Here is a 26,181-nt window from a genome sequence, read left to right as displayed (position 1 = left end):
AGAAGGAAAGTGTGTGCCCAGCAAGTTCTTCTGCTAACAGTAAGCACTTATTACTACAATGGAGGTGAAAGACACTCCCAAGTTCAAAAGAGATTTTCTGCACATCTGCTCTCAGAAAGAACCTAAGACTGCTCACGGGCCCACTTGGTAGCTCTGGAGACACTTATCCAAATACCTCCTCACATTTGGGTCTGAAGGGATTTGCCGAGATTCCAGACCAGAACAAAAAAACACAACAAAAACAGACTACCGTAGTCTAGGATGCAGGGCAACCTATGGTCGATTTCCAACCCACGAGCCAAGCCCTGCAGGAATGTCATCAGTGAGCAGAGCAGAGCTGCCCTCCAAACCTTGCAAAAAAGCCAGGCTGGCTCTTTCCCCACAGTGAAGAGATACGACAGCTCACTATTTCTCTGTTGAGAACAGGTAGGTGGCAAAACATTCAGTGTGTAGGGAGAAAGATGATAATTTAATGACAACATCCAGTCAAGCAGCTTTTCAGGGCTGGTTCCCATTAAACTCTAGTTACTAGTCAGTGTAAAAAACAGGATAAAAGGGGCTTAGAACTGAAGGGACCAAAGGTAAGTCATCTCCCCTCCTCTGGGATAGGAGGGAGCTGACCTCCAAACTCTGCCATTCTATGGTTTCAATTCAAACAATGGCAACTGAGAAAACTAGTCAGCTTGAACTTTCCCCAAATAAACAATATTTGTTTAGACTTTTATAAGTACTTGGACCACGTTCCACTAAAACAGGGCTAAGAACGTAAGGTAACCTTCAGGGATCTACCAAAAAGTCTAAGTGACACATTCAGTGTGTTAAGAGGCTTGGGAGGCAAAACTAAGGCTTCAAGTTTGTTTGTTTTTTAAGTGTTTACTTTGACAGTTTACGCTGCAAAATGATTTTTGCAGAGCAGATTATTCTATCCTACTTCCAAAGGATTTTTAAATGAAGTTTGCTAAGTAATTTAATTAAAAATACTAAGACAGTTACATACAGCTTTAGTTGGCATGCTCTGTGAAGGCCAGAACCAGAAATTACATGAATAAAACTCACTGAAGTAACTCAGGTTTCATTGGCAAAATGTGACCTGCCCAGAGCCACTGAGGGAGAAAGGACCCAGGCCCTCTAACTCTAGAATGGATGCCCTTCCACCTGCCCTCAGCTGCTTTTGGCTTCGCTCCAGCCTCCCCCAAGATCTGACCGCATCCCTTCCCCACTCCTGAGCTTGCCCCTTCAATCACCTACTGTCACCTCCATCATCTCCATCACGGTCACAGAATCCACAACTCCATGACACCCTCCTCTCCTCTCTCACACTGAGCCCACAAAGCCCCTGGGCTGCCACATCTTGTCACTTCTACCTCCATGACATCTCTCACACACATCTCATCTCCAGTCACAAAGCCCTCTAACCAGGCGATCCCCTACTCTAGAAACCCCAGGAGCTCCCAGATAGCGTCTCTCCAGCCATCAGGCCCCTTCCTAGCTTTCTAGTCTTCTCACACAGACACCAGCCTATCTGCTGCTCCTCCCATCTCTGGTCCTTCATCCTCGCTACTACCCACCCCTCTCTGCCCCAGGCCTGGAAACACTCTTTTCTCCTTAACCTCTGCCTCTCGGAGGTCCTGGCTTCCTTCCAGAAGGCTTCTCAAACCCCTCAGCTGCTGGTGCCTACTTTGTAAGCATTCTGCACACATCTATTTATGTATATATGTTGTCTCCCCACCTCCACTCCAGTAGAATGCAGACTCCTTAAAGGCATTTACCCCATTGGCACAACCCCTGGTATGGATAGAGACAGACTGAATATATTCTGGACACTATCATCAGATGAATCTTCATTTCCCAACAACTTTGATCAGGTCACTCCTCAAATACTCAGGAAGGGCTCAGAGATAAGAGAATAAAGTTCAAAATACTTAGTTGGTTCCAATACACCTTTTCCAGCCTTATTTACCCACTCCAAATTCACATGCCTCTTTGCCCTCCATGTATTTTTCTCACTATTTGGAACATTAACTCACACTACTCCCTTTAACCCTCTCTAAATGCTAGCCAACCTCCAAGATTCAAATTCTACCATCCTAATCCAAAGTCACGTGGCCCTCTTCTGATGTACACCACCTCACCCTTGGATCTTTCCACTCTGCTCCAGCTCCTGATCACATTCCTCCATGACCTCCCCAAGCAGGCCCACCTGCAGCTGCACGTGCACCTTCTGTAGCTCCCACCGATCTTGGAATCCACGCACTGAGAGTAGCCCCCACCCTACAACTACCCCGCAACTGGAGGCCCCAATTTCCATTTAAGGAGGGTGCCCTGGCCAACTATGTCTCATTCCTCTCTCAGATGCTCAACAGACTTCCTCTAGCAATCCCCAGCTCTTCATCTTAAGGCTCTTTCTAGCCTTGGAATTCTACCCATAAGGAGAATCCTCTGCCCCTACAGGCCTCTCCCTCTGATTGGGTGGTTCCTCTGAGAGCCTCCATGTTAGAAAGAGCCTAGGCCCAGGCCGTCCACTTGGTGATGAACTCTTTGGTCTTCTAACCCAAGAAACAATGAAAAATCCAAAATGGTCCAAAGTTTTTCAAGGGTTCTTTCCACTACTAAAGTGACTGTGGCAGTGGCAGACAAGAAGCCCAAGGGTATCTGGTAGGAATCACAGGTTTTAGACTATCTAGAAACAATAACTTAGCTCTTAGAAGGCACCATAAATCTGAGATCCTTGTCCAGTGAGCCATATAACTTGGACATGCTGCACCAAGTCGAGGAACAGAATAATATCAACCTTATGGTTGTCATTATAAATGAAATGGAAGTATAAAAGCACGCTGCAGCTTCCTAACAACAGTAGCATTTCAAACATTTTTAAGGTCTTACAAAGTGTTTTCCTCACCACATCTCTGTCAGGTAGGCGGCGTAAATACTACTGTTCTCATTTTACAGATGAGGAAGCTAAGAGCTATAACAGAGTGACTGGCCTGCGGACACAGCCAGCAAATGTGCTTGCTGAAGGCAGGGGTTTTGCACTCACGATTTGCTCCTGATTCTTCACTATGTCGTGCTGCCTCTCCATGGAAGGACATCTCACAGGTTCTCCTTGGGTAGAACTGGGTTTGGCAATGAGAATCATCATTTCATGACAAATTTGGTCATAGTTCTGCAGTGCTCACAATAAGCACTTGAAATAACACAAGAAAATGATTGTTGCTTATATTTAAATATTTGTGGCAGAGACCACAGAGGTTAAGAAATTCTACAAAGAACTGATGAGAACCTACAAACTAAATAATGGGCTTCAAAGATTTAGAGCTAGGAGGGATCTTCAAGGCCATGTAGCCTAATAATGATGACGATAATAATAGTATATTTATATAGAACTTTAAGGTTTGCAAAGTGTTTTATGTATATTGTCTCATAATATACCTACCCTCCAAGGTAAGTGCTTTTATCCCCATTTTACAGACGGAGAAACTAAGGGTGAAAGCTATCCAACCCTATTATTTGCTATTTTAATTTAAACTTTACTACTTGGTAACTTCAATACAAAGATAGGAGGGGATGGTGGAAAAAAATGGTTCAGGCATAAGAAATAATTGAGTTCAAAAGCTTATAGATCACATCATCGGGAGGTTCTGCACACGATAAGCAACAGGACAGCATATGAAACTGATATGTGTTTAACAAACAGAAAACAAACTGTTATTGACATGGAAGTCATTTCTGAATCAGCTGTCTGTGTATGGTCAGACCAACTTGTTACAGCAAAGCTCAAAATATAGACCAAATCAGAAAAAAATGGTATACATTTAAGGCAACTCTAACCTTCCCTATTTTAAAAAGCTGTTGCCACTGATAAACAAAAGTTGTATTAAAGGACAGATATCAACACCATTTCCTAGAGAAGTGTGACCAACATAAATCATTCACAATAACAAGGAGACCCAACAGACCAGAAACCAGCTTAGTGAGTAAACACTCCTTCACAAGACAATTGAAAGATAGCTTCAACACCTGCAATGGGGTCCAAGTAGAAACACTAAACCAGACATCAGGATCCCTGCGGCCACACACTGACTTAGAAAACCACACATTCATATTATCTATGTTTTATCATATTTTCACTTGTCTTGTTAAACCTTTTCCAATGACATTTTAATCTGGTTTGGGTTACACTCCAGAGTGTTGTAGACTATGGGCTGGACACCTCTGGTCTAGAATACTCTTTTGTTCAAGAGGATGATAAAAGATGATGAATGAACAGCATCTCCTCAAAAACAGTACAGGGAAAAACAAGTTTAAGCAAAATTATCCCAATGCCATTTAATGATGAACTGAAAGGAAAATAAACTAAAGCTATGAAAATTCCTGGAAGAAACTTTCTTCTACATCAATAACAATGGAGTCAGCACATCTGTACTCTAAAATCCTTGATGACCTGTATGAGGAAATAGAAATGTAGTGAAGAAAATAAAGACAGCTACCCAGGGAGGTCTGCGGGTGAGGCAACACAACTAAGGGGAAGGTCAATTCTCAAGCTTATCTCAAACAGGGAGGAAACTAAAAGCTTGGGAAAAACACTTGACTTTTTTTACTCCAAATTTAATACCCCAAAAGGCAAGTGAGAAAATATCGATAAATCTGACCCGATGAATCAATAAATGCCGCCTTTCCCATCTCTACAAAATGATGACAATAATAATCTACATCGTGGAAGGTACACCCAATGAAAAGGATGAGAGGGGAACAGGCAGGCTTTCACAAACCATCTGCCATAGTAGGCCACAGATTTATACAAAGGCTCAGAGGTGTAAAGAATCCCCAATCCCACTGCACTTGCTTTCTGACTATATAAAAAAAAAAGATTCAGTAAAGTAAAAATGTCACTTTTGAAGGCTGTCCTCCAAGGTATACGTCAAAAGCATACTTTCAACAAGGTTGCCTGCTACCACCACGGAAGGTGTCCAGCACAAAAATGCAAGAGAGATTCTCTACAGATGAGGGGCTTTTAACTGTTTCTGTCTTAATCCCCTCACCCTTCCACTCTTGGCAGTCTGGTGACGCCTTAAGGCGACCTGTTCAGAATCATGTTCAAAAATGTATAAAAACGAAATACATGAGATTCTAAAGTTAACTGATTATACTGAAATGTAGTTAGCAAAATTTAAAAAAAAAAAAAATTTCAAGGACCCTAGGGTAAGAATCTCTGCTATAGATAAAGTAAAGATGCTCACACTTGTGGGTGACACTGTGTGGACTGCCACCATCCCCAGGCCTCTGAAAGACCTCTGAAAGACCTCTGAAACAGGATCCATATATCACTCGAAATCATTTGGTCTCATTCTCAAACCAGAAAAAAACCCAATGAAGAATTCTTATTGTCTAGACTATGCTGTACAGTTGAATGAACAATCCCTAGAGCTAATCCATCAGTCTATCTCTCTTGGACAGACAATAGACAATGAGCTAGGCCCAGAACAGAAAAAGAGGAGAGGAGGCTGGACTGCCCTCAAGTGCTTTTAATGACCCCAAGCTTCTCTCTAAAACAAAGGCCCAACTTCTTAATAACAACATTCTACTGACTGGTGATGCTGTGTGGCTGAGTCACAGAATATGTCAAGATCTCCAAAGAATTTGGGTGAGGGTCACCCAAAGGGCAAAGGAAAGGTACAAGAAAACTGCAGCATATCACCTGGGAAGAACTATGCAAGAGACAAAGTGTAAAGAAGGTCATGGAGAACTGTGTCACTGAAAAAGAAGGGGGCTGGCTATGCGCTGCAAGTAATGGATAATCAGGCTTCGCTGCTATCCCTGAAACATCAAGAGAGTGAGAAGAAGGCCCCTAGCCCCAGGGTGCAGCCCTGGGGGACAGTTAAGGAGGAACACAGACCAAAGGTCCACAGGACACGGAGGCATGACTGAGCTTCAGTCTGTGCCAGGACAGGGAATACCCGAATAGATAAGATCAGAGATTTATCAAATAAGTATCAAAGCATCCCTGGCACCTAACACAGAGAAGGCATTTAATACACTTTTTTAATGAATCGAATTAGAGAAGTCAGATGAGAAAGAAGCAGTATACAATTCAGGCATGCAGAAAAAAAAGCTCCATGGAAAAATCGGCCGTTTGAGCTTGGACAATTGGGTTAAGACGTCAACAGGTGGTGATCTGGGGCAGGAAAATACCCTATGGAGCCGACCAAGCACAGGGAGTAACTGAGAGCAAGGCTTAGAAGAGGAAATGAAGGAGCTCACTGAGGCAGGCCCAGCAAGCAAACGCTCCAAACCCTGACTGAGAGATGGCCTGGGAGTCCAGGGCTCTCCCCACCATATGGCATCAATATCTGAGGATTCACCATGTTAGGAAGCAATGACTTCTCATCTTAGGCCTCTGAACACGAATCCTAAGGAAGACTGACACAAAACACGAAAGCTGACAAAGAAGAAACCCTAGTCTGTTCAAAAAGAAAACAAAACCAAGCATTACAAAAAAGCACGTGGCTCCAAAGCCACAGCATAGGCTGGGGATCGAAACGTTACCTAAGAAAGCAAGTGCCTGGCCCTGAAATTTACCATTTAGCATCTAATGTCACAATGCACTATAACCCATCTGCATTTCCCTCAGCCAGTCAGTAGGTCCACAAGCATTTATTAAGTGCTGACCATGTGCCAGGCACTGTGCTAAGTAGGGGGAAACACAAAAAGGCAAAAAACACAGTTATCAGAGCTCACCTAATGGAAGAGGCAAAATGTAAAGCAGAAAATATATAGAAAACATACACTTTTAAAAGAGACGGGAGACCACTTCTGAGAGGCAGGCACAATTGGCTGAGAGGGCAGGGGACCAGGACAGGCCTTCTCGAAGAAGACCCATCCAAACACCTCCTATTACTGTCTTCAATTTCTGCCTCCATTAATGGAAGCATGAAGCAGGGCCAAGCACTTGCAAGCTTCTAAAGATAGCATCCTATCTTCAGACCCTTTTTCTGCCAATCATACTCCCATAAACATTTGCAGCCTTTCTGTACCAATGGGGTACAAACTATTAGCAAAAAAATGAAGCTCCAATTACAACCACTTAAAAACAAGGAAATTATATATTAAGTACTCACTGTTAAAATAACCAAAATGAGCAGACTTATTTATGATGGATTTGCCTAAGGACTTTACATTAACATCAGAGCTTCTATGCTGGGCAGTCACTATTTTGTGGCATATTGCACATACAGTTTGCCATGAATTCCACTTGATGCACAAATGAAATATATAAAACAAGGTCTAAAATGCTCGTGTGGCAAATCGGCGGCCGCATCAGAAGAATGTTCAGACCTGAGTTTATGCAGTTTTACAGGCTTCAGGATAAGCCTTTCTTCGGGAACTTGGCCTACTTGGTGAAAGAGCTCCATGTGCTTCATTATAATCCTGAAGGCCCCTTGGAGTCTTTCTTTAGCATAGTGGAGCACACCATGAAAAGGACCAGCCCAGTTTCTTCCTTTCCTTTGGCAGTGTCTATGGTCAGTAATACAGGCCAACAACAGCCTTCCAGACGATTACAATCGACAGTTTTTTTTAAAATATGTGATTAAAATTACAGACGTTGTAACATTTGTAGCTTCTAAGGAAGAAAGGGTATTCCAAGAGGGTTTTGGTTTTTTTAAGAGGGTTTTAATTTCTTTCCATGCTGAGTGGGTGAGTGAAAATCACTTGGTTCAGAAAACTTAATAGATAAATGTTTACTGTGTGGAAGACATTGTGCTAGGCTCCAAGACATGAAAATAAACAATACAGTCCCTGCACTCAAGTTTAAATTCTATTGGGGAGGTGGGGGGGAAGAATGCGAGAGAAATACAAATAAGAATAACACAAGGTAGAACATGATGGAGGTTAGTAATGCCATAAGAACATTTGAGGAAGGAATTCCTCCGTGTAGGGCCATTTCAACTGTGAGGGTGAGGAAGCTAAGCTTACCCTTGAAGGAAGAAAAGAGAAGACTGCATCCCAGGCACGGAGACATCCTGCAAATGGCCAGAGGTGGGAGACAACATATGAAGTCAGGGAATCCCTAGGAACACAACCAAACTGAAGTACAGTATATGAAGAGGGGTAATGGGAAGGAAGGCTGGCCCAAGATTTAAGGAGGACCTTACATGCCAGACCAAGGAGCTAGTATTTTATCTTAGAGGCAAAAGGGAGCCACCGAGAGGGGTGGAATATGGAGGAGTGATGGAAAAACCCCGGGTTCCAGTGGGGGCTGCCAGCTGTGCGGCAGTGGATGACCACGTCCCTTTCCTCAATCTGTAAGACTGAGGCTGATGTTGGCACTGCATCCTGGGCAGCCTGACAGAGTAAAGCCTCCAGTCCCACTGACAGCCCAACCCAGAAGGTGGCCCAGGACAAGGCTCTTCACCCCACCGTGTTTTAGCAGCAAATGAACACGCTTCAAGTTGCAGAGAAGAGTCATCCACACCAGCAAAGGGAGTTCCTTATTGGAGGGTCCCTAAACCAATGAAATCCCTGGCCCTGGCCCTCTCCCTTAGGCACAAGGAGCCGTGCATTTACAGGGCTGAACTCTTCTGTCTTAGCCCCACTACCTTGGATCCTACAGAGAAGACATCAGATAGCCACATACAGACCAGATAGCAACCTCAACCCTTGGTGAAGTGTAATCCGAGCAGAATGAAGCCTTCCTCTCAAAGAACATATATGATCACTATCCATGGTAACCCCTCAGCCCTTGTCTGAACACCATGGAATGTCCTGAGCTGATGAGGGCTCAGTGAGCACCAGGGTATGTGCACAGCTCAGTTCTCCTCCTCCTTCATTTTTCTGTAGCATTTCATTAACACTCATCTTATTAGCTCTATGACCGTCTCTTGGCAGGTCTGTAGAACCAGTCCTAGATTGTCTCCTTAACGTCACTAACCACCTACTAGACATTCACAAGTGGGTGTCCTGAAGGCACCTCAAGCTCCCCATGGCCCAAACAGAGTTCATAACCTCCCTGCCCCCGACCCCACTTCTAACTTCCTACCTGTCATCCTCCATATCCAATGAGGTGCCAAGTCTCATCTATTTTACCTACACAAACCTCTCACATTCATCCCTTTCTCTGCACTCATGGGCCACCACACTAGTTGAGGCACTCCGCACTATTTTGCCAGACTAATGCAATCACTCTCAAAAATGCAACAACCTCCAAATCTCCAGGCCACCTCTAATCCACAATTCATCAACTGTCAAAATGTTATTCCAAGAGTATTCACAGATGCCTATGTCTTCCTGAACACTTCTGATCCCATCCCTTCCCATGTTTCCTAGCAGACTGTCACCCTCTTTATCATTGCCCCTTTTCTAATCTCTACTGCCCCTGCCTATATACCCTCATCCTCTCTTTCTTTAAAAACCCTTGAGATCCTGCCATCCCAACTAGCTACAGCCTCTATCTCCTCTCCCTTTTGCAGCTAAACTCTTCTGAAGAGGCCACCTATACTCAGGGACTCTGCTTTCTCTCTTCTCATTTTCTTCTAACTGTTCTGACCTCCAACCTAATCAAGGCACTGAAAATACTCTCTCCAAAGTTACTAATGATCTCTTAATTGCCAAATCTCTATCTTCATCCTTTCTTGACCTCTCTGCAGCATCTGCCATGGTTGCCAACTTCTCCTCTCTGCTGGTTCTCTTCCCTCCCACATGAACCCTCCTTCTCAGTCTCCTCAGCTGGATCTTCATCCATGTCAGGCCCACTACAAGTGTCCATTCCGCAAGGCTAGGTCCTGGGCCCTCTTCTCTTTTCTCTCCACATTCTCTCATAAGGGGTTCAGAGCTCCCAAGGGTTCAATTATCATCTCTATGGAGATGATTCTCACATCTCCATATCCCAGCTTTATCTCCTGAGCTCCGGCTTCATCTCACATCACCAGCGGTGGCCTACTGAACACTCCTAACTGGACGCCCTATGGACAACTCAAACCCAACATGTCCAAAAAGGAACTCAGCATCCCCCCCAAAACTTTCTCTACTTTCTAACTATCCAGTTTCTATCAAGGGCCTCACTTTCCTTCCATTCACCCAATTTCATTTTCAACTCTTCACTTTCCCTCACCCCTTATAGCCAAACAGTTGCCAAGTCTTATTATTTTTATTTCCACCACATCTGTCATGTCTTCTTTTCCCTCATTCTTTCTTGTCTGGCCAACTGCAATCTCTTCCTAACTGGTCTCTCAGCCTCAAGCCTCTCTACAAGATCAGTCGCTTTCTTCAGGAAGACTTTCTGGTGAAGAGTCTGATCACCTCCTCCTGGGCCTGCTGCAGCAGCCTGCCTCCAGGATCTCTCCACTCCACTCTAGCCTCCACTTGGGTGGTCAGAGTGATCTTCCTAAAGCTCAGGTCTGACAACGTCATTCCCACACCCACACACCCCCAGCTCCACTGGTTCCCAATAGGGAGGATCAAATCAGATATCCTCTGTTTGGCTGAAAATGACCTCATAGTGGCCCCATCTTTATTTTCTTTGTTTCGTCTCTATTCCTGAGTGCCTCCGCTGTTGTCTGAGTGTCCCCAGTGCCCCGTACGCACATCACATGCATTTAATAAATGCTTGCGGACAACTGACTGATTCAATGAGTTTGTATTCTCATGAACAAAGGTAATCTCTCCAAGGACTGCAGATCTCAACCGATCCAGGATGCTCCCTCCTGTACAGTTAGCCCACTCTCCATACAGAAAAGAAAATGGCAGTAACATCAGTGCACAGCATGCCTTTCTCCTCACCTCATATGATTCATTCCTGACCCTTGGACAGTAGATGAAAATGATTAAAAAGATTGTTCTAACTAGAGTCTCTCTCCTACAAGATGTTGATATTTTGTATATGTCAGATATAAAGATAGATTTCAGGAAAAATGGAGGCCTGATTTCAAAATGATATAATTAATTTACACAATAAGTTGGGGCAGCTAGGTGGCGCAGCGGATAGAGCACCTGCCCTGAAGTCAGGAGGACCTGAGTTCAAATCCAGCCTCAGACCAAACGCTTGACACTTGCTAGCTGTGTGACCCCAGGCAAGTCACTTAACCCCAATTGCCTAAAAACAAAAAAAAAAACAAAAACAAAAAACAAAACACACAATAAGTACAGTGTTGGACCTGAAGTCAGGAAGCCCTGAGTTCAAATCCAACCTCAGACCCTACTAACTAGCTGTGTGACATTGGGCAAATCATCTAACCTCTATCAGCCTCAGTTTCTTCATCCATAAAATTGGGATAATACTAGCACCTACCTCACAGGATTGTTGTGAGGATCAAAAGAGTTAACAGTTGTAAAGCACTTTGTAACCTTAAAGCACTATATAAATGCTATTATTTGATACCATATGAACTGGAAGAGTTAATTCAGGGACAATTATAAACAAAATATCCATTAAGCTACAAAATTCAAGTTATAAATTATCATAGCTATAATACATATGCTAAATAGTAAATTATACATGGAGTTTTAAAAAACATTCAAGTTGTTTTAATCTCTTTTTGAATCTCTAATGTGAATTTCTACGGGCAACAAATCACACAAAATAGCTGAACTTAAGATACACATGGCTTCCCCTTCACAAACTGTAATGTAACATTCAACCTCCCACCTCCACTCCTTTGCACAGGCTGTCCTCCAGGTCTAGAATCCACTCTTTCCTCACCTCTACTTCACAGAATGCCTAGCTTCCTTCAAAACTCAGGTCAAACACCCTGGCCAGCAATCTCTTCAACAGCTCCTATTGCCTCCATCGCTCAGAAATTCCCTTGCATATCCCTTGCATCTACTTAGAGATGCAAGCTGACTCCCCCAACAGAACATAAGGGTTTGGCCTTGTATCTCCAGTCTCCACACCATAATGCAGGTAGACACCTAATAAATGTGTATTGATTAAATCTCATTGTAGAGAGGAGGTGTGATGCAACAGAGGAACAGAAGAACTCTGAGGCTTTGTCACTTCCTGGCCACATGACCTTCAATTCTGAGCCTATGTTTCTTTATTTGTAAAATGTGGACTACCAACCTTCTAAGTCTGTGGAAAGAAAAGCCTTCTGTAAACCAGGTAAGTGAATATATATTTTCTACCCTCTGCCGCTGAGGAAGATGATGGTGAAGGAATTCAAGTAATCATAACTATAAAATATGTAATTATAAAACATAGCCTGTATATGCTATATTGCACTGGGGGGTAGGGGTGTCCACTCTAGGCTCTCCAAAGCCACACCCATAAAACACAAGCTCCTACACAAAGCAAGACAGGCCCAACAAGAGCCTACGTATCTGCACCATCAAGAAACAGACAAGCCAAGTCCAAAGAAGGCCTTCACCAGGTTGGCTGTAAGATTATTCATTTGAGGGCAAAGGGAAAACAGCAGCTCCCAGGAACCACAGCAGGTCGCAACCCACAATTGTTAAGTATTAAAGGGCCCATGATATACAGTAACAGAATTATGTGCTGAGAAGACACAAAGAAAAATTAGATTCGATCTCTGCTATCTAACAGGAATGGTCAGGCTCATGAACCAACAAATATCATACTCATTTTCCAAGTGAAATAAAACACCTTTTCTTGCTTTCATAACAAAAAATGAAGAGGGAAAAGGCCAAAATTAATTTTAACTCAAACTTAGGGGAAAAAAATACCTTTGGGCTAAGGTTCAGCATGGTAAGTTTCTTCCTGACAAGGCATTAAAAAAAATCGCTTGCAGGTTTTTCTCAAAAGCATTAACTGGCAGACTCATTGTGGTACTTTCTAGTATTAGAAAAGTAGTAAGTAATAATTATTTATCCCTTCATTCGAATCAAGATACACTGTAAACATTGAAAACTTTCTACCAAAAGAAAAAAAAATCCACTCAACTTCCCAGTAAAGGTGAGAAGCCCTATTTCTTCAAGGCCAAGAAAAATCGAGCTGGCCTGTTCCTCAGACCAGTTTCCTAGGACAGGATGTCCTTTTCAAATTCGGTCTGTCCATCCAAATTGCTATGGCTTTAGAGGCAAAGCTTCACAAAGATGAGGCTTTTCCACCAATGTACTGAAGCAACAGTACTATCCTCATCCCACTGAACAGAACTATCTACAGAAGAGAGCATCTTCAGTGCCCTAGACCCCATCCTTCGGTCTGTGTTCCCATCTTTAAATGCCCCCACAGAGGCAGGCCAATGGAGGCCCAGCCACAGGAAGAGGAGGGCAAGGCTCTGAAAACTTCCAGATGCCATCTTAAGACAGTGATTCCTGTGAAACTGACTGCTTTCATCCGTAGCCATCGTGCTACCACATGGAGATGTGTGCATGTTTACATTTACACAGTCAAGAAGCACTTAGAGAGCATGGTTCTAGAATCAGGCATTACTTTACAATCAATACTTTGTATGTAGGTAAGTCTATCTACACCTTTCCACCCTTTTCCCAACCTGTCTCCAAAATTCATCCAAAAAACTACCCTTCCAAAACTCGTAACGACGACTGGTATTTACAGAATGCCTGAAGGTTTACAAAGCACTTTACACATACTCTCTTACTGGGACCTCACAACAACCTTGTGAAAGAGGTGCTATTATTACTACCATTTTATAGATAAGGAAACTAAGTCTAAGAGAAGTTAACTGTCTTGCTCACAGTCTTACAGCTAGGGTATAGTCAGGATTTAAATTCAGGTTTTCCCGAGACCAGCACTACCTACTACGCCACCCAGTTAACTCTCTCCTGATTCTGCTCCAACCTACTACTTCTCCATCTCCTTTGCTGGATCTTCACATCTTACCTGTTCCCCTAGGTTCTCTCCTGGGCAGTGGAATGACACAGTGGATAAAAAGCCGAACCTAGAGTATGGAAGACCTAAGTTCAAATCCAGCCTCTGATACTTACTAGCTGGGTGACCTAGGCAAGTCACTTCCCCTTTGTCTGCCTCATTTTCCTTAACTGTAAAATGGGGATAATAATAGCACTTCCTTCCAAGGGTCACTGGGAGGATCAAATAAGATATAATACTGTAAAGTGCTCCACTCGATACAAAGATCTACAATAATTCGAAAGGACTCGTGATAAAAAACACCATTTACCTTCAGAAAGTGAACTGATGTCTCTAAGTGGAGACTAAAGCAGATTTCCTTTCACTTTATTCTCGTTTTTTTTTTCCTACATGGCTAATATGGAAACATGTTTTGTACAACTTCACATGTAGGGGAGGAGCTAGAGGGAGGAAGGAAGGGAGGGAGCGAATTTGGAGAGAATTTTCAAAATTTAAAAAGGAACGTTAAAAAAAATTCTTAAAAATTTTTTAAAGTTTTTAAAAATTGCTTAGCACAGTGCCTGGCACACAGTGGGTGTTTAATAAATGCTTGTTCTACCCCCTTCCCCCTTCTTCTCTTCTATCTCTCTACTGTCACTAGGTCATCAGCTGCCGTGGTTTGAATTATCACCTCTATATGTAGATGACTCTCCGATCCACTTGGCCAGGCCTAACTTCTCTCCTCCCCTCCAGTCTCGCATCTCCAACTGCCTAGTAGACATCTCTAACAGGATGTCCCACAGACATCTTCAAACTCAGCACATCCACATGTCTTCCCCCTCTTCCTAACTTCCCTGTTACATTGAGGGGGCTGCCATCCAGCCTCCCAGCCACGCAGGCTCAAAGCCAGGCAGTATCCTCTGCTCTTCACTCTCACACCCACAGGCCAACCAGTTGTCCAGTCCTATTGCTTTTACTTTCATGACATCTCTCAGCTATGGCCTCTTCTCTCCTCAGACACTGCCCCTACCCTGCTGCAGGCACACCTCGATATTACAACAGGCTGCTGGTCGACCTCCCTGCCTCAACTGCCACCCCAAGCTAGCCTATACTCCACTCAGATAAAAGTCACCTTCCTAATGCATAGTCTGACAATGTCATCTCTCTAACCAATAACTTCCAGTAGCTATCTACTATCACCCAGGATCAAACAGAAAATTTTCTGTTTGCCTCATAAAATCCTTGATAACCTGGCCCCACCCCCACGTTCCCAGGCTTCTTGCATCTTACACCCCCCCAACGTCCTCTGCACTCCAGTGCCCCGGGCATCGTGGCTGGCCCTCTCACACACATCTGATTCCTGACTGAGCAGCCGTACAGGCTCCTTCCCACCTCAAATGCCTGGAACCCTCTCCCTCCTCATCTTTGCCTCCTTCGTCTTACTTATTACTCGGTGCCTTCCCACTGAGACGCCCCCCTCCCCAATTTATCCCATCTATGGCCAGGTCTTCCCTTTGCTCGCATGTCTGACCATTAGCCAGGAGCTCCAGGAGAGGAGGGGCTGGTTTTTTCTTTTATTTTAGCTTCTTTTGCATCCCCCGGGCTTAGCACAGTGTCTGGCACATAATAAAAGCTAGCTGACTGACTGACTGATGGATGACTGCCCTTGGCGACAGGAGACTTCCATCTGATCCTCATCCTGCTGTACCATTAGCTGTGTGACCCCACACAAGTTACACTAAGGACCAGTTCCCCTCATCTGCAAAATGAGGGTAATTATACTCACGCACTAGAACGTGAGCTCTCTGAAGACAGGGGCTGTTTCATTTTTATCTCTATATACCCAGCACATAGCCCAATGTCTGTAGATAGTAGATGCTTAATAAATGCTTGCTGATTGATTAGACTACCTACCTCATTCATGGGAGAGTTTAGAAAACTTGAAAGCTTTGATACAATTATTATTTGTACACCAGATCACAGAAGACTAACGCCAAAACAAAGTGTTCCTTTTGCTTTTCAGAGAGCCAAGAAAGGAGAAGCAGCCTTCCCTGTCTGCACTTAACCCTTCTGTCTTCATAGGCCACATGGAATCTCAAGTCAGAAAGGCCTCATGTATCATCCATATGTCAAACCCCTCATTTTGCAGATGAAGAGACTGAGGCCCAGAAAAGGGAATTCATTTGTCCAGGGAACAAACACCCTGGGCCTACAAATGCAATGTTCTTCTCACCACGCTGAAATGACTTGTTCCTACTGATTGCTTCCAGCTTTATTAGCTCATTTCGAGTGTCCTTCCATTTTCCCAAGTCACCAAAATGGAGATATTCCAAATGAGCCAAGTGAATGTCTACTGACCCTTCAGAAGCTGAACTGCAACACTGCTTGAATTGAGGATGATGATGATACCAGTAAACATACTGCCCCTTAAGGTTAACAAAGGAGTGCATCTCTTAGGTTCCCATCACCTCAACTCCAGAGACACAGATGGACACACCCTGGATCTCACTACCACTCAGAACTGTTCTACGTCCTCGTTCCTGCATTCCGAATGCTTTTACTCCTAATCCTTCATTGTTCCAGCTTGCCCTCTGCCTCAACATCCTGGTTCTTCTCTATTCCTCCCACCCCAAGCCATCACTTCAGCATTGGCTACACTCTCCTCCCTTCCTTACTCCCATCTCCTCTCAGTGAATCAATTCCACTCTCCACTTCCCTCTACCCTCAAATCCCTTTCCAAATCCCAACTCTGGTCTGGGCCCACCATCTGCCTCCTTTATTCCTATTCACTTGCTGCTGAACAGAGCTGGAAGAAATCAAGAAACCATGTTGACTGGGTTCACTCCAATTATGATCTAATATCAATTGGGATCTCAGTGCAGCCAGAAAAACCTTCTATTTCTAACTAATTCACTAGCCCGCTCTTTCTCCACAGTGGGGGTTCTAAACATTGTCTCTCCTCTGACGTTCCACAGCAGTCCCTGTCGCCAAGCTCTCTGAACTGAGGACCTTGCCTCAGATTTCATCCACAAAATAAGACCATATACTAAGAGCTCCTCCTTCTCACCATCATATTCAGATATCTTCCCCCGCCACCTCTTCTTTCATTCCATTCTCCAATAAAGAGCTGGCCCATCTCTTTAATAATAGCTAATAACAATTAATAGACAACATTGATGTAGAACCTTAAGGTTTGGAGAACCCTTTACAAACATGATTTCATTTGATGCCCACAACAGCCTGGGGAAGTGGATAATATTATTATCCCCATTTTACAGATAAGGAAACTGAGAGGAGTTAAGTGACTTGCCTGGGATCACACAGTCAGTGTTTGAGGCAGGACTTGACCAACGGTCTTCTTGCCTCCCACGCATGCTCACCCCCTCCACTTCTCCACCATCATCTCCACACTCTCGTCTCTCTGTTTTCTCACTCCCTAGGGCTTCCTTCTCTGCTGCCGACAAACATGCTCTGGTCTCTTTTATCCTTAAGACACTAAACCAAACCACCATTTGATCCCTCCATTCCCACTCACCACCTTTACCCCTCCTCCCCTTCACAGCTAAACTCCTTAATAAAGCCATCTAGGTTACAAGGCTCCCCTTCTCCCGCTCTCACTCACTTGTAAACCTCTGCAATTCCACTTTCTCATTCAGATGGAGCTGCCTTCTCCACAGTGACCGAGCATCCTGCAATGGCCAAATTTTCTCAATCATTCATCCTTCTTGACCGCTCTTCTGCATTTAACACTGCTGGTCACCCTCTTCTGGATGTTCTTCTCCTCTACAGATTTTCATGTCATTTCTCTCTCCAGGTTCTCCTCCAATTTGTCTGATCGTTCTTCACTCACCTCTTTTGTTCTTTATCCAGATCACATGCACTTATCACGAGCACCCCAAAGGCTCTGACCTAGGCCTTCTGCCCTTGTCTCTCCATCAGCAGCTCTGGATTCAGTCATCATCTGGATGCAGATGACTCCCAGAACTAGAGAGCCAGGCCTAACCTCTCTCCTGTGCCATACTCAAGCATCAACTGCCTCTACGTCATCTCAAACTGGATATCGGGTCGGCATCTCAAACTCAACATACCCAAAACAGAACTCATTATCTTTACCCCAAATCATCCCATCTTCTGACCTTCCCTATTACTATCAAGGGAAAGATCATCCTTCCAGGCACCCAGGCTTGCCCCTTGTTCTCATTCTTACCTACTTATTTTCATCCCAAGTGTCCAATCCATTGCCAAATACTGGCACTTCTACCTTCAGAATCTCTCTCACACACATCTCTTCTCCACTCACACAGCCATAGCCCTAGTTTAGGCCTTCGCTGCCTCTTACTTCAACCATCATAACAGTCTTCTTTTTTTTTTTTCCTTATTTGTCCTTCCCACTTCCCTCCCCCAAAAAACGAAAAACCAAACCCAGGTAACAGATATGTAAGTAAGCAAAATAAATTCCCACACTAGCCAGGTCCAACAAATCCATGTCTTAACCAGCACCCTGAGTCTATCACCTCTCTATCAAGGGAAGAAGGATGCATGTTTCATGAGTCCTTGGGAATTATGACCGATTGTTAAATTGATCAGAGTTCTTAAGTCTTTCCAAGTTGTTTGTCTTTACATTATTGTGGTTTTAAATAAACTGTTCTCCTGGTTCTGCTCACTTCATTCTGCCATCAGTTTATACTTGTCTTCCCAAGTTTCTCTGAAATCATTCCCTTGACCATTTCTTAGAGTCTGAAAGCATTCCATTACATTCATACAGCCTAATTAAGGCAATCATTTCCCAGCTAAGGAACAGGCCCTTCATTTCCATTTCTATACAACCACTGAAAGCCATCTCTAGTTGTCCTGACCTAGATCTGGCCACTGGACCCAGATGGCTCCAGAGGAGAAAGCGACTTTGCACAGACCTCCTTCACTTAAAGCCAATTCATTTGCCAGTTACGGCATCACCTTCCTGATGGCATGGTCCTCTTCAAGAACAAAGGACAAACAACAACCACCACCACTACAAAAGAGCTCCTATAATTATTTCTGTACATATAGGTCCTTTGCCTCTTCCTTTGATCTCACTGATATATAGACCTAGTAGCAGTATCACTGGATCCAAGAGTATGCACAGTTTAATAACTTTTACGGGCATAGCTCCAAAATGTTCTTCAGAATGGCTGGACCAAGTTCATAGTCAGCCAGCGTCACCAGCCCGGGCCCCTCCCCCGCACAATTAGCCTTCTAACTGATGTCCTCAATATCAACTAATTCAAGCCTCCCCCCACTCCAATGTATCCTCCATTCATCTGTGATGAAGACTCATCACTTCTGACATTGCCCTGGCTCCCACCTTCCCCAAGGGGGGGGAGTGGAGAAAGAAAAAGCTAAGTGCTTGGTAACTTTTTAGAATGAAGCATGAGTCTTCCCATTTCACCACCATCACCACACCTGTGAGCTCAAGTAGCTCCCAATTAGCTGCAGGAACAAACCTAAAACCTTCCTTTTGGCACAGAAATTTCTCAACCTGATCCCTTTCTGCCTTTCCACAACCCTCCCCTCTGCTCTCACCTCTGCACTGTGGAATCCTCAGGCCTGCAATGCTTGGTCTCCCCCACCTTCACCTCTTGGTTTCTTCAAATCTCAGCTTAAGTCCCACCTTCAGCAGGAGGCCTTTCTTGGCCCATCCCTCTATGCTGCAATCCAATTCAATTCAATAAACACCATGCAACTACTATGCACCAGGCACTGTGCTGGGGATAGACACAAGACAGTCCCTGCCTCCAAGGAGCTTACAATCCAAAGGAGGAGACAGACAACATGTAAACAAATATTTACAAAGTAAGCTGTGTACAGGATAAACAGGAGATAATTAGCAGAGGGCAGACACTAGAATTAAGAGAGTTTAGGGAAGGATTCCTGTGGAAGGTGGGATTTTAGTTGGTACTTAAAGGAAGCCAGGGAAGTCATTAGTCAGAGCTGAGGAGAGAGCATTCCAGGCATGGTGGACAGCCAGAAAAAATCCCTGGAGCCAAGAGATGGAGTGTCTCATTCATGGAACAGCCAAGAGGCCAGTGTCCCTAGATCAAAGAGTACATATCAGGGAGTAAGGCGTAAGAATACTGGAAAGGTAGGAGGGGGCTAGGTTATAAAAGGCTTTGAATGCCAAATGTCAAACACAGCATTTTGTATTTGCACCTGAAGGTAATACGGAGCCAATGGAGTTTGGGGGGGGAGGGAGGTGTTATATGATGAGACCTTTATTTTAAGAAAAATCATTTTAGTGACTGAATGTAGGATAGAGTGGAATGGGAAGAGACTAGAGGCAGACAGGCCCACCAGCAGCTATTGTAATAGTCCAGGTATGAGGAGACAAGATCCTGCACCAGGGTGGGGCCAGTGTCAAAAGAGATTACCTTTCATCTATTCTGTACACGACCCGTGTGTGCCTACCCATTCCAGTAGAATGTGCTCTCCTTGGGGCCAGGAACTATCTCACCTCGTGCATAAATCCAAAACTTAACAAGTGCCTAGCATGTTGTCAGTCCTCAGTAAATCTCTACTGAACGTCACTTGATTCTCACAATCACCCCAGGATGTGAGCGCCATTTTCATATTCATTTTCCTCAAAGAAATGGGAACTCAGAGAGTTTAAGTAACCTGCCCAGGGTCCCACAGCAAATGTCTGGGTAAGTCACACCTCCAGACTCCAAACCTAGGGTACTAACCACTCCCTCCGCTGGCTGCCACATTAATTCCTATCTCAGATCAATGTTATGGGAAACCCTTACTGCTCTCTCTCACGGTGCACTCCTTGAAGATTTTCTGTTAAAGCACTCACATAATCAGAAGTTTTATGTTGTGAATGCTCTGACAATGCGACAAATTTCAAAGGAGATGTCATATTTTATAAGTGAAGATTATATACCAGCTACTGTTCTCTCAAGTGCTCGTCCTTTTTATGAAAACAAACATGGAGAGATCTCTCAAATCTGAGATGGAAAGGTAATTGAGAAACGTTTAACAAAATAAATGACAACGTGATACAACACAGAGAGAGCATTAGGTCAGGGTTAGAAGCCTTGACAATATTTCATTAGCCCAACTGAAAATTACCCAATACCCAAAGTTTTGGGTGAGTTTCTGGGTGCTTGTCTTATCCCAGTGACTTAAATGCGACTCCTTCAGTGATCTTCTTGTTCTTTTCAACACATCAAATAAATAAAAAGGCTACTTGTTTCTCCTTTCAGATGCTCATCTCTGACTGCCAAGTACAAGTCCAAGTCTCTGTCAAAGTGACAGACCACTCGGACAGTCCCAGAGCAACAGTGACAGAACGCACAAGTAAGCCCACAGTGCAGTTACCCTTACTAGAGGACCTTGGCACTCAGGCTTCACAACAGTGCCACTGCTCCTAAGGTGAACAGGCACACAGAGGGAGGCAGGACCCCTCCAGGCAGAACCTCATAAACTGAAACCCCCCCCCCAGGTGGAGGGAGGTGTGGTGAGGAGAGCACTGGAAGTGGGATCACAGCACCTAGGTTCAAAGTCCAGCTCTTTCATTTACTACCCGTGTGACCTTGAGCAAGCCAAGTCATCTCCGGGACCCTTCTCTGTAAAACAGGGGAGCTGGGCTGCAGGAGAGCCAAGGTTCTTTGCGGCCCTAAACCCGTAATGTGACTGTGATCCTGGAGAGCACAGACAATTCAAATAGATTTTACAGGGGGCACCCTGTTCTGCCTCACGATACCACTGCCTACAATGACAACCATCTTTGCACGGCCTACCAGATCACATTACCATTAAATAATCTTTCAAAGGTTTCATGCTTTTATCACTCCCCTTTCAAAGAAATGGATTATTTATTCCTTTTCTAATTAGTTTAAACTTAATTAGTGATAGATTTTGTTTTGACACAGAGTCTTAAGAAACACCCAAACCCCCTCCTCCAAAGCACACTCTCTGAAAACAGTTGTTATCAAATGTTAATGGAGAGAAGGAATGTGTCCTTTATTACTAGTCACTAGCATTGACTATAGTACTACTGGCTTGCTATTTTTCTAGAGGTAAAAGAAAAAATGAAAATATATATATACACACACATATATGGCATAAAATTCATGGCATTTTTCTATCTTTATTAATCAACCATTAAGATGGCTTCTCAATCAGGACCCAAGGCCAGAAGACAGACTAGGTCAGCAAAGGTACACATTCATCTAGGTAAGATTACTGAATTCCGTTGTTTTTAGTAAACAACTGACTACCTTTATTGTGCAAATCCTCTGACCCACTGAGTTTGGTGAGCACCCACTATCAAGTTCCCTTTGTGAAACTCCATTTATTTCAACACTGAGTGAATTGCACCAGTGAAGGTAGGTTGTTTCCACATCATACTTGCAATGTATAGTCCATTTCCAGAGCAAACTGGGACAATGTTGATCAAAAATCCACAGGCAAATATAGAGCCAAGCTGTGGCATCAGGATTAGAGAAGGAATACCTATGGATTCCAATTTCTATCTCCACATTGCACCTCCCCAGCCTCATCTCCACCCCTCAAAACCCTAGCTGGCTTTCTAGTGGAAGCTAAAAGCCTTCAGGGCAGGACTTGCTTCCTCTGTTTTATGCTAGGGCCTTACCTCTAGGATTCTCTCCAGAGGCACTTCTGCATGAGGGACAATCACTATCTCCCCCTCCTCCTAAAAGCTGCCAGCCTTCATAAACACACATGGGGCATCCCAAGTCAAGGCAACCCTGAATACAGGGGCCTTCAACTTTAAGTCGCCAATGTGCTCTTGGAAAAAATCTGTGTGTAACTTGAATTGATGGAGATCAAACCATTTTCCCACTGGCACTAATTTCAGAGATAATTCATCTTAATTTATAACTGACTTTCAGGAAGGCTGTGGCTCCTAAAACATCAGCTTTAAATTTCTATAATGATTTGCCACTTCCTCTCTCCCCCACCCAACACCAACCCATCTCCACCATGGTTGGTCAAATACAAAATAATCAGTAAACTCTTATGTTCTGCAAAGCGAACCTTTCATCAAAGGAAGAATCCTTTGTAATAACGAATTACCCTCCAATCGATCTGTTTGGAAAGTCAAGCATTCACTTATGTCACCATGTTTATTCCAAAAAGAGGAAAACACGACAAGTGTGCTATCACATCAAGGTATAGGGAACATCCACTCAGGATGATGGGCTTTCTGGCCTGCTTCATAAACCAACAACCAACATTCCTCCCAGCTTCCCATACAAAAACACAAATGAAATTTTGTCACCTGTCCAATTAACACAGAATCACAGATTATACCTACAGTAACTTGCAATGGGAAGGACACGCTAGTCTATCCCCAGAGCCCTATAACATCACAACTGCACTAAATGCGAATGAGGAAGGAATGCTTTCCATACTTCTTTTTTAGTAAGGCTTAGTGAATGAGGCTAACTTGGTAAAATGACCAAGATACTAGAACGTCCCCATATGAAACACTGGCAGTGAAACTCTTCCACCCTGGGTTCTCCATGAAAGAGAACAAAGACACTGCCACAAGAAGAGAGAGGGGGAGCCCTACACTGTTAGAGAAAGTTTGCAGCGCACAAAGTTCAGAAGAGCATTGTCCTTGCAGTTTCTTTTCCAAGATGTGATACATAAAATGCCCCAATTTCTATCTTTACAAATACATTGTAATCCTTTACTGAGCAGCTTGCATGATGTTCCGCAGCGTTCCTGGAGTTACTGATCCACCATTTTCACTCTCTCTAAAATAACTTTGCCACTCACTTACTACCAGGTCAAGAAAATGCCCCATTGCGGTAAGGCCCCAAAAGCAGTCACTCCTCCTCTCCAAACGCTGTGAGCCACCTACAAGCTTCTACCAAGATTCCCACTAAGCACCACTCTGCCAGCAAAATCAGGAGAGCTCCAGGGTTGGACAAAACATCGTCCTTTGACCAGATAACCAGTTGTAATAAGTGAGGACAAGCAAAAGTCATTCACTTTTACCTTTTCCCATTCAGAGAATCTTTCTTCTCCAGAAAAAGCCTGTGTTTCAAAGGCTCTACCCCTAAGCCTCCTCTCCTCAACAAATCACAAATTATCAAGAGCTAGAAGGGGCTTAAAGAGATCATCTTGTACAGCCCCCTGTTGTACAGATGCTCAGAGAGAGGAACGGACTACTAGTCCAACATCTCACAGCTACTCAATGACAGGGCTAGGGTTCAAATTCAGCGCTTCCATTCTGAGACAATTGCAACTGAACAGATTTATTAAAGCACCTATTTGCTGAATTCAAGGCAATATGCAGTCTCATCTCTCCTCTCCCTCTCCCCACCCAACAGATGGGTGTTTCTCCCAGGGAACCTTCAATCTCTTTACCACACTCAAGGCGGAGAGGAAGACAGATTCCCCAACACTGACGTGAGAGTGGTGAGGAGGCTGGAGCGTGCAGGGAGAGGCCCTGGCTCTACACCTGATCTGCTGCAAGCTCTTAGCCAGCAACCTGCCTGCCCTCTCCAGGCTTTCATTTCCTCCTCTCAGGTCCCTCCCTACTCTAAATCTCTCTATCTTTTGTCATTTTTGGGTCCCTTATACACACACAGTGGGCACCTAAATGTCTGCTGAACTGAATGGAGACCTAAGAAGGTCTGCTTATGAGATTATACGCATGATCTCGGTGGTCCCTCCCTCCCAGCTCTAACAACAGTGGGGGATGGGAGGGAAGGGGGGAGACAAGCACCAAAGGGCTTCTCAGTCCCTTCCATCATCCTCTGAATATGTTTAAGAGAGTGCAGGTTGCCTAGGGACAACACCCTCAGGGAGGTATACTGAGAAAGCTTAGGGATGATCAGGGTTTGAATCACGCCTTTGCCATAATAAATCTCTCATGAATCTCTTAATAAACTACTGAATCGGGGCAAGTCTCTTTCCCTGTCTAGGCCTCACTTCCTCATCTGTACAATGAGGGGCTCAGACCTGATGACCTTTAGGGTCCTTCCCCTCTAACATTCCATGAGTCTATGAGGTATCTAGGGTGGGGGAAGGGAGGGCATCGAGGGTCTCTCAGGGCCACCAACACCAAAGGGAATAAAGAGAGGGAGGACCTCCCCAGGGCCAACACCCACGGGAGCACAGGGTGGAGCTGCACAGGGTTCAGAACCAGAAGACCTGGGTTCCAATCCTGGCCCTGCCACCACCTGAGGAACCTGAGACAGTCATTTTCCTGCTCAAATTCCACAAGCACTTATTATTCAACTCCACAAACAATTATAAAAAGATTCTATTTAACTTAAAATTAATCAGAACAGCCAAAGCAGCTTATTTCACAGAATTCTAAGAAGCTCTCCAGTCTGACATTGGGTGTCTACCCAAACCCTTACCAAACACACACAAGGGGTGGGAGGGGCCACAGGGTGTCTTTTTCAGACTCCAGACCTCAGGGTCCTCCTCTGCAAAGCGAGGGGAATCCTTAGATATCTGATCTCTATGGTTCTTTCCAATTCTATCCAACAATGTACAGTCCTTCTCAGCACCCATCGCCATCTCTACAAGGAAGGGACCACTAAGACAGCCCCAAACTCAAATGGGGTTCCACCAAGTCTACACCCTGCCCTGTATCTCACATCCCACACTCCCAACCCCACACACCTTTGTAGCCAATCCCCTTCTCTAGGCCTCAATTTCCTTCCTCCTCTGTAAAATAAAGGGGTTGGACTTGCCAGAACCCTGGACTAACCCTGACAGTCTGTCTACTGAGTCCGTGAAGACCCTGACTCGCCCCTCTTCACACGCCTCACCCCTGATTCGTGGGGGGTGGGAGGGAGAGACGTCCCTTCTCTCTGGGGCTCAGTGTCCACAAGTGGGCTGGACAACGTAGTCTCTAAAGTCCCTCGAATCTCCGACAGTTGGCCAGCACTTGCCCCTTCCCCTTGGTGCACAAGACCCTTCTCTCCGGGTCTATAAACAGGGGGGCTGGATTCGAAGCTCAGGAGGGTCCCTCCCCCCTTCCGGCTGAGACAATATACAGAGTCGGCCCCGCCCCTTCCCACATGCTCCAGGTGGGCCCCCTACCCGAGGACGGACGAGCAGCAAACTGGGGTCTCTCCCAGCTCAGATAGTCTAGTGAGTCCTGGAAGACCCCTTCCCACACACCTCCCCCCTGCCACGGGTATCTGGGAGGGCAAGTTCCTCCTCTCTGGGTCTCAGTGACTGGGCTGATCCCGAGGGTCTCTGCCCGCTGGGAGGGGCTCCCTCACCCCGACGCCCCGGGGAGACAGCAGCCTCGATTCTCCCCCGCAGGCCTCAGTTTCCCCTCCGCCCCGGCTCTCCCCCGCAGGCCTCAGTTTCCGCCCCCCGCCCGGCCCCGGCTCCTCCCCGAAGGTCTCAGTTCCCCCCCCGCCCCCCCGGTCCCGGCTCCCACCCGC

The 26,181-nt window shown here is 44.8% G+C and overlaps 1 protein-coding gene across 5 annotated transcripts in view; it reads right to left on the bottom strand.

Annotated features, from left to right (window-relative positions):
• MTMR3 (myotubularin related protein 3) overlaps positions 1–26,181 on the bottom strand; it is a 193,485-nt gene that overhangs the window by 167,050 nt on the left and 254 nt on the right. The window lies entirely within an intron of this gene.

Source organism: Vombatus ursinus, unplaced genomic scaffold (assembly GCF_900497805.2).
Source record: "Vombatus ursinus unplaced genomic scaffold, bare-nosed wombat genome assembly UNPS02001287.1, whole genome shotgun sequence".
NCBI lineage: Eukaryota > Metazoa > Chordata > Mammalia > Diprotodontia > Vombatidae > Vombatus > Vombatus ursinus.
This window is presented reverse-complemented; position numbering and strand designations above follow the sequence as displayed.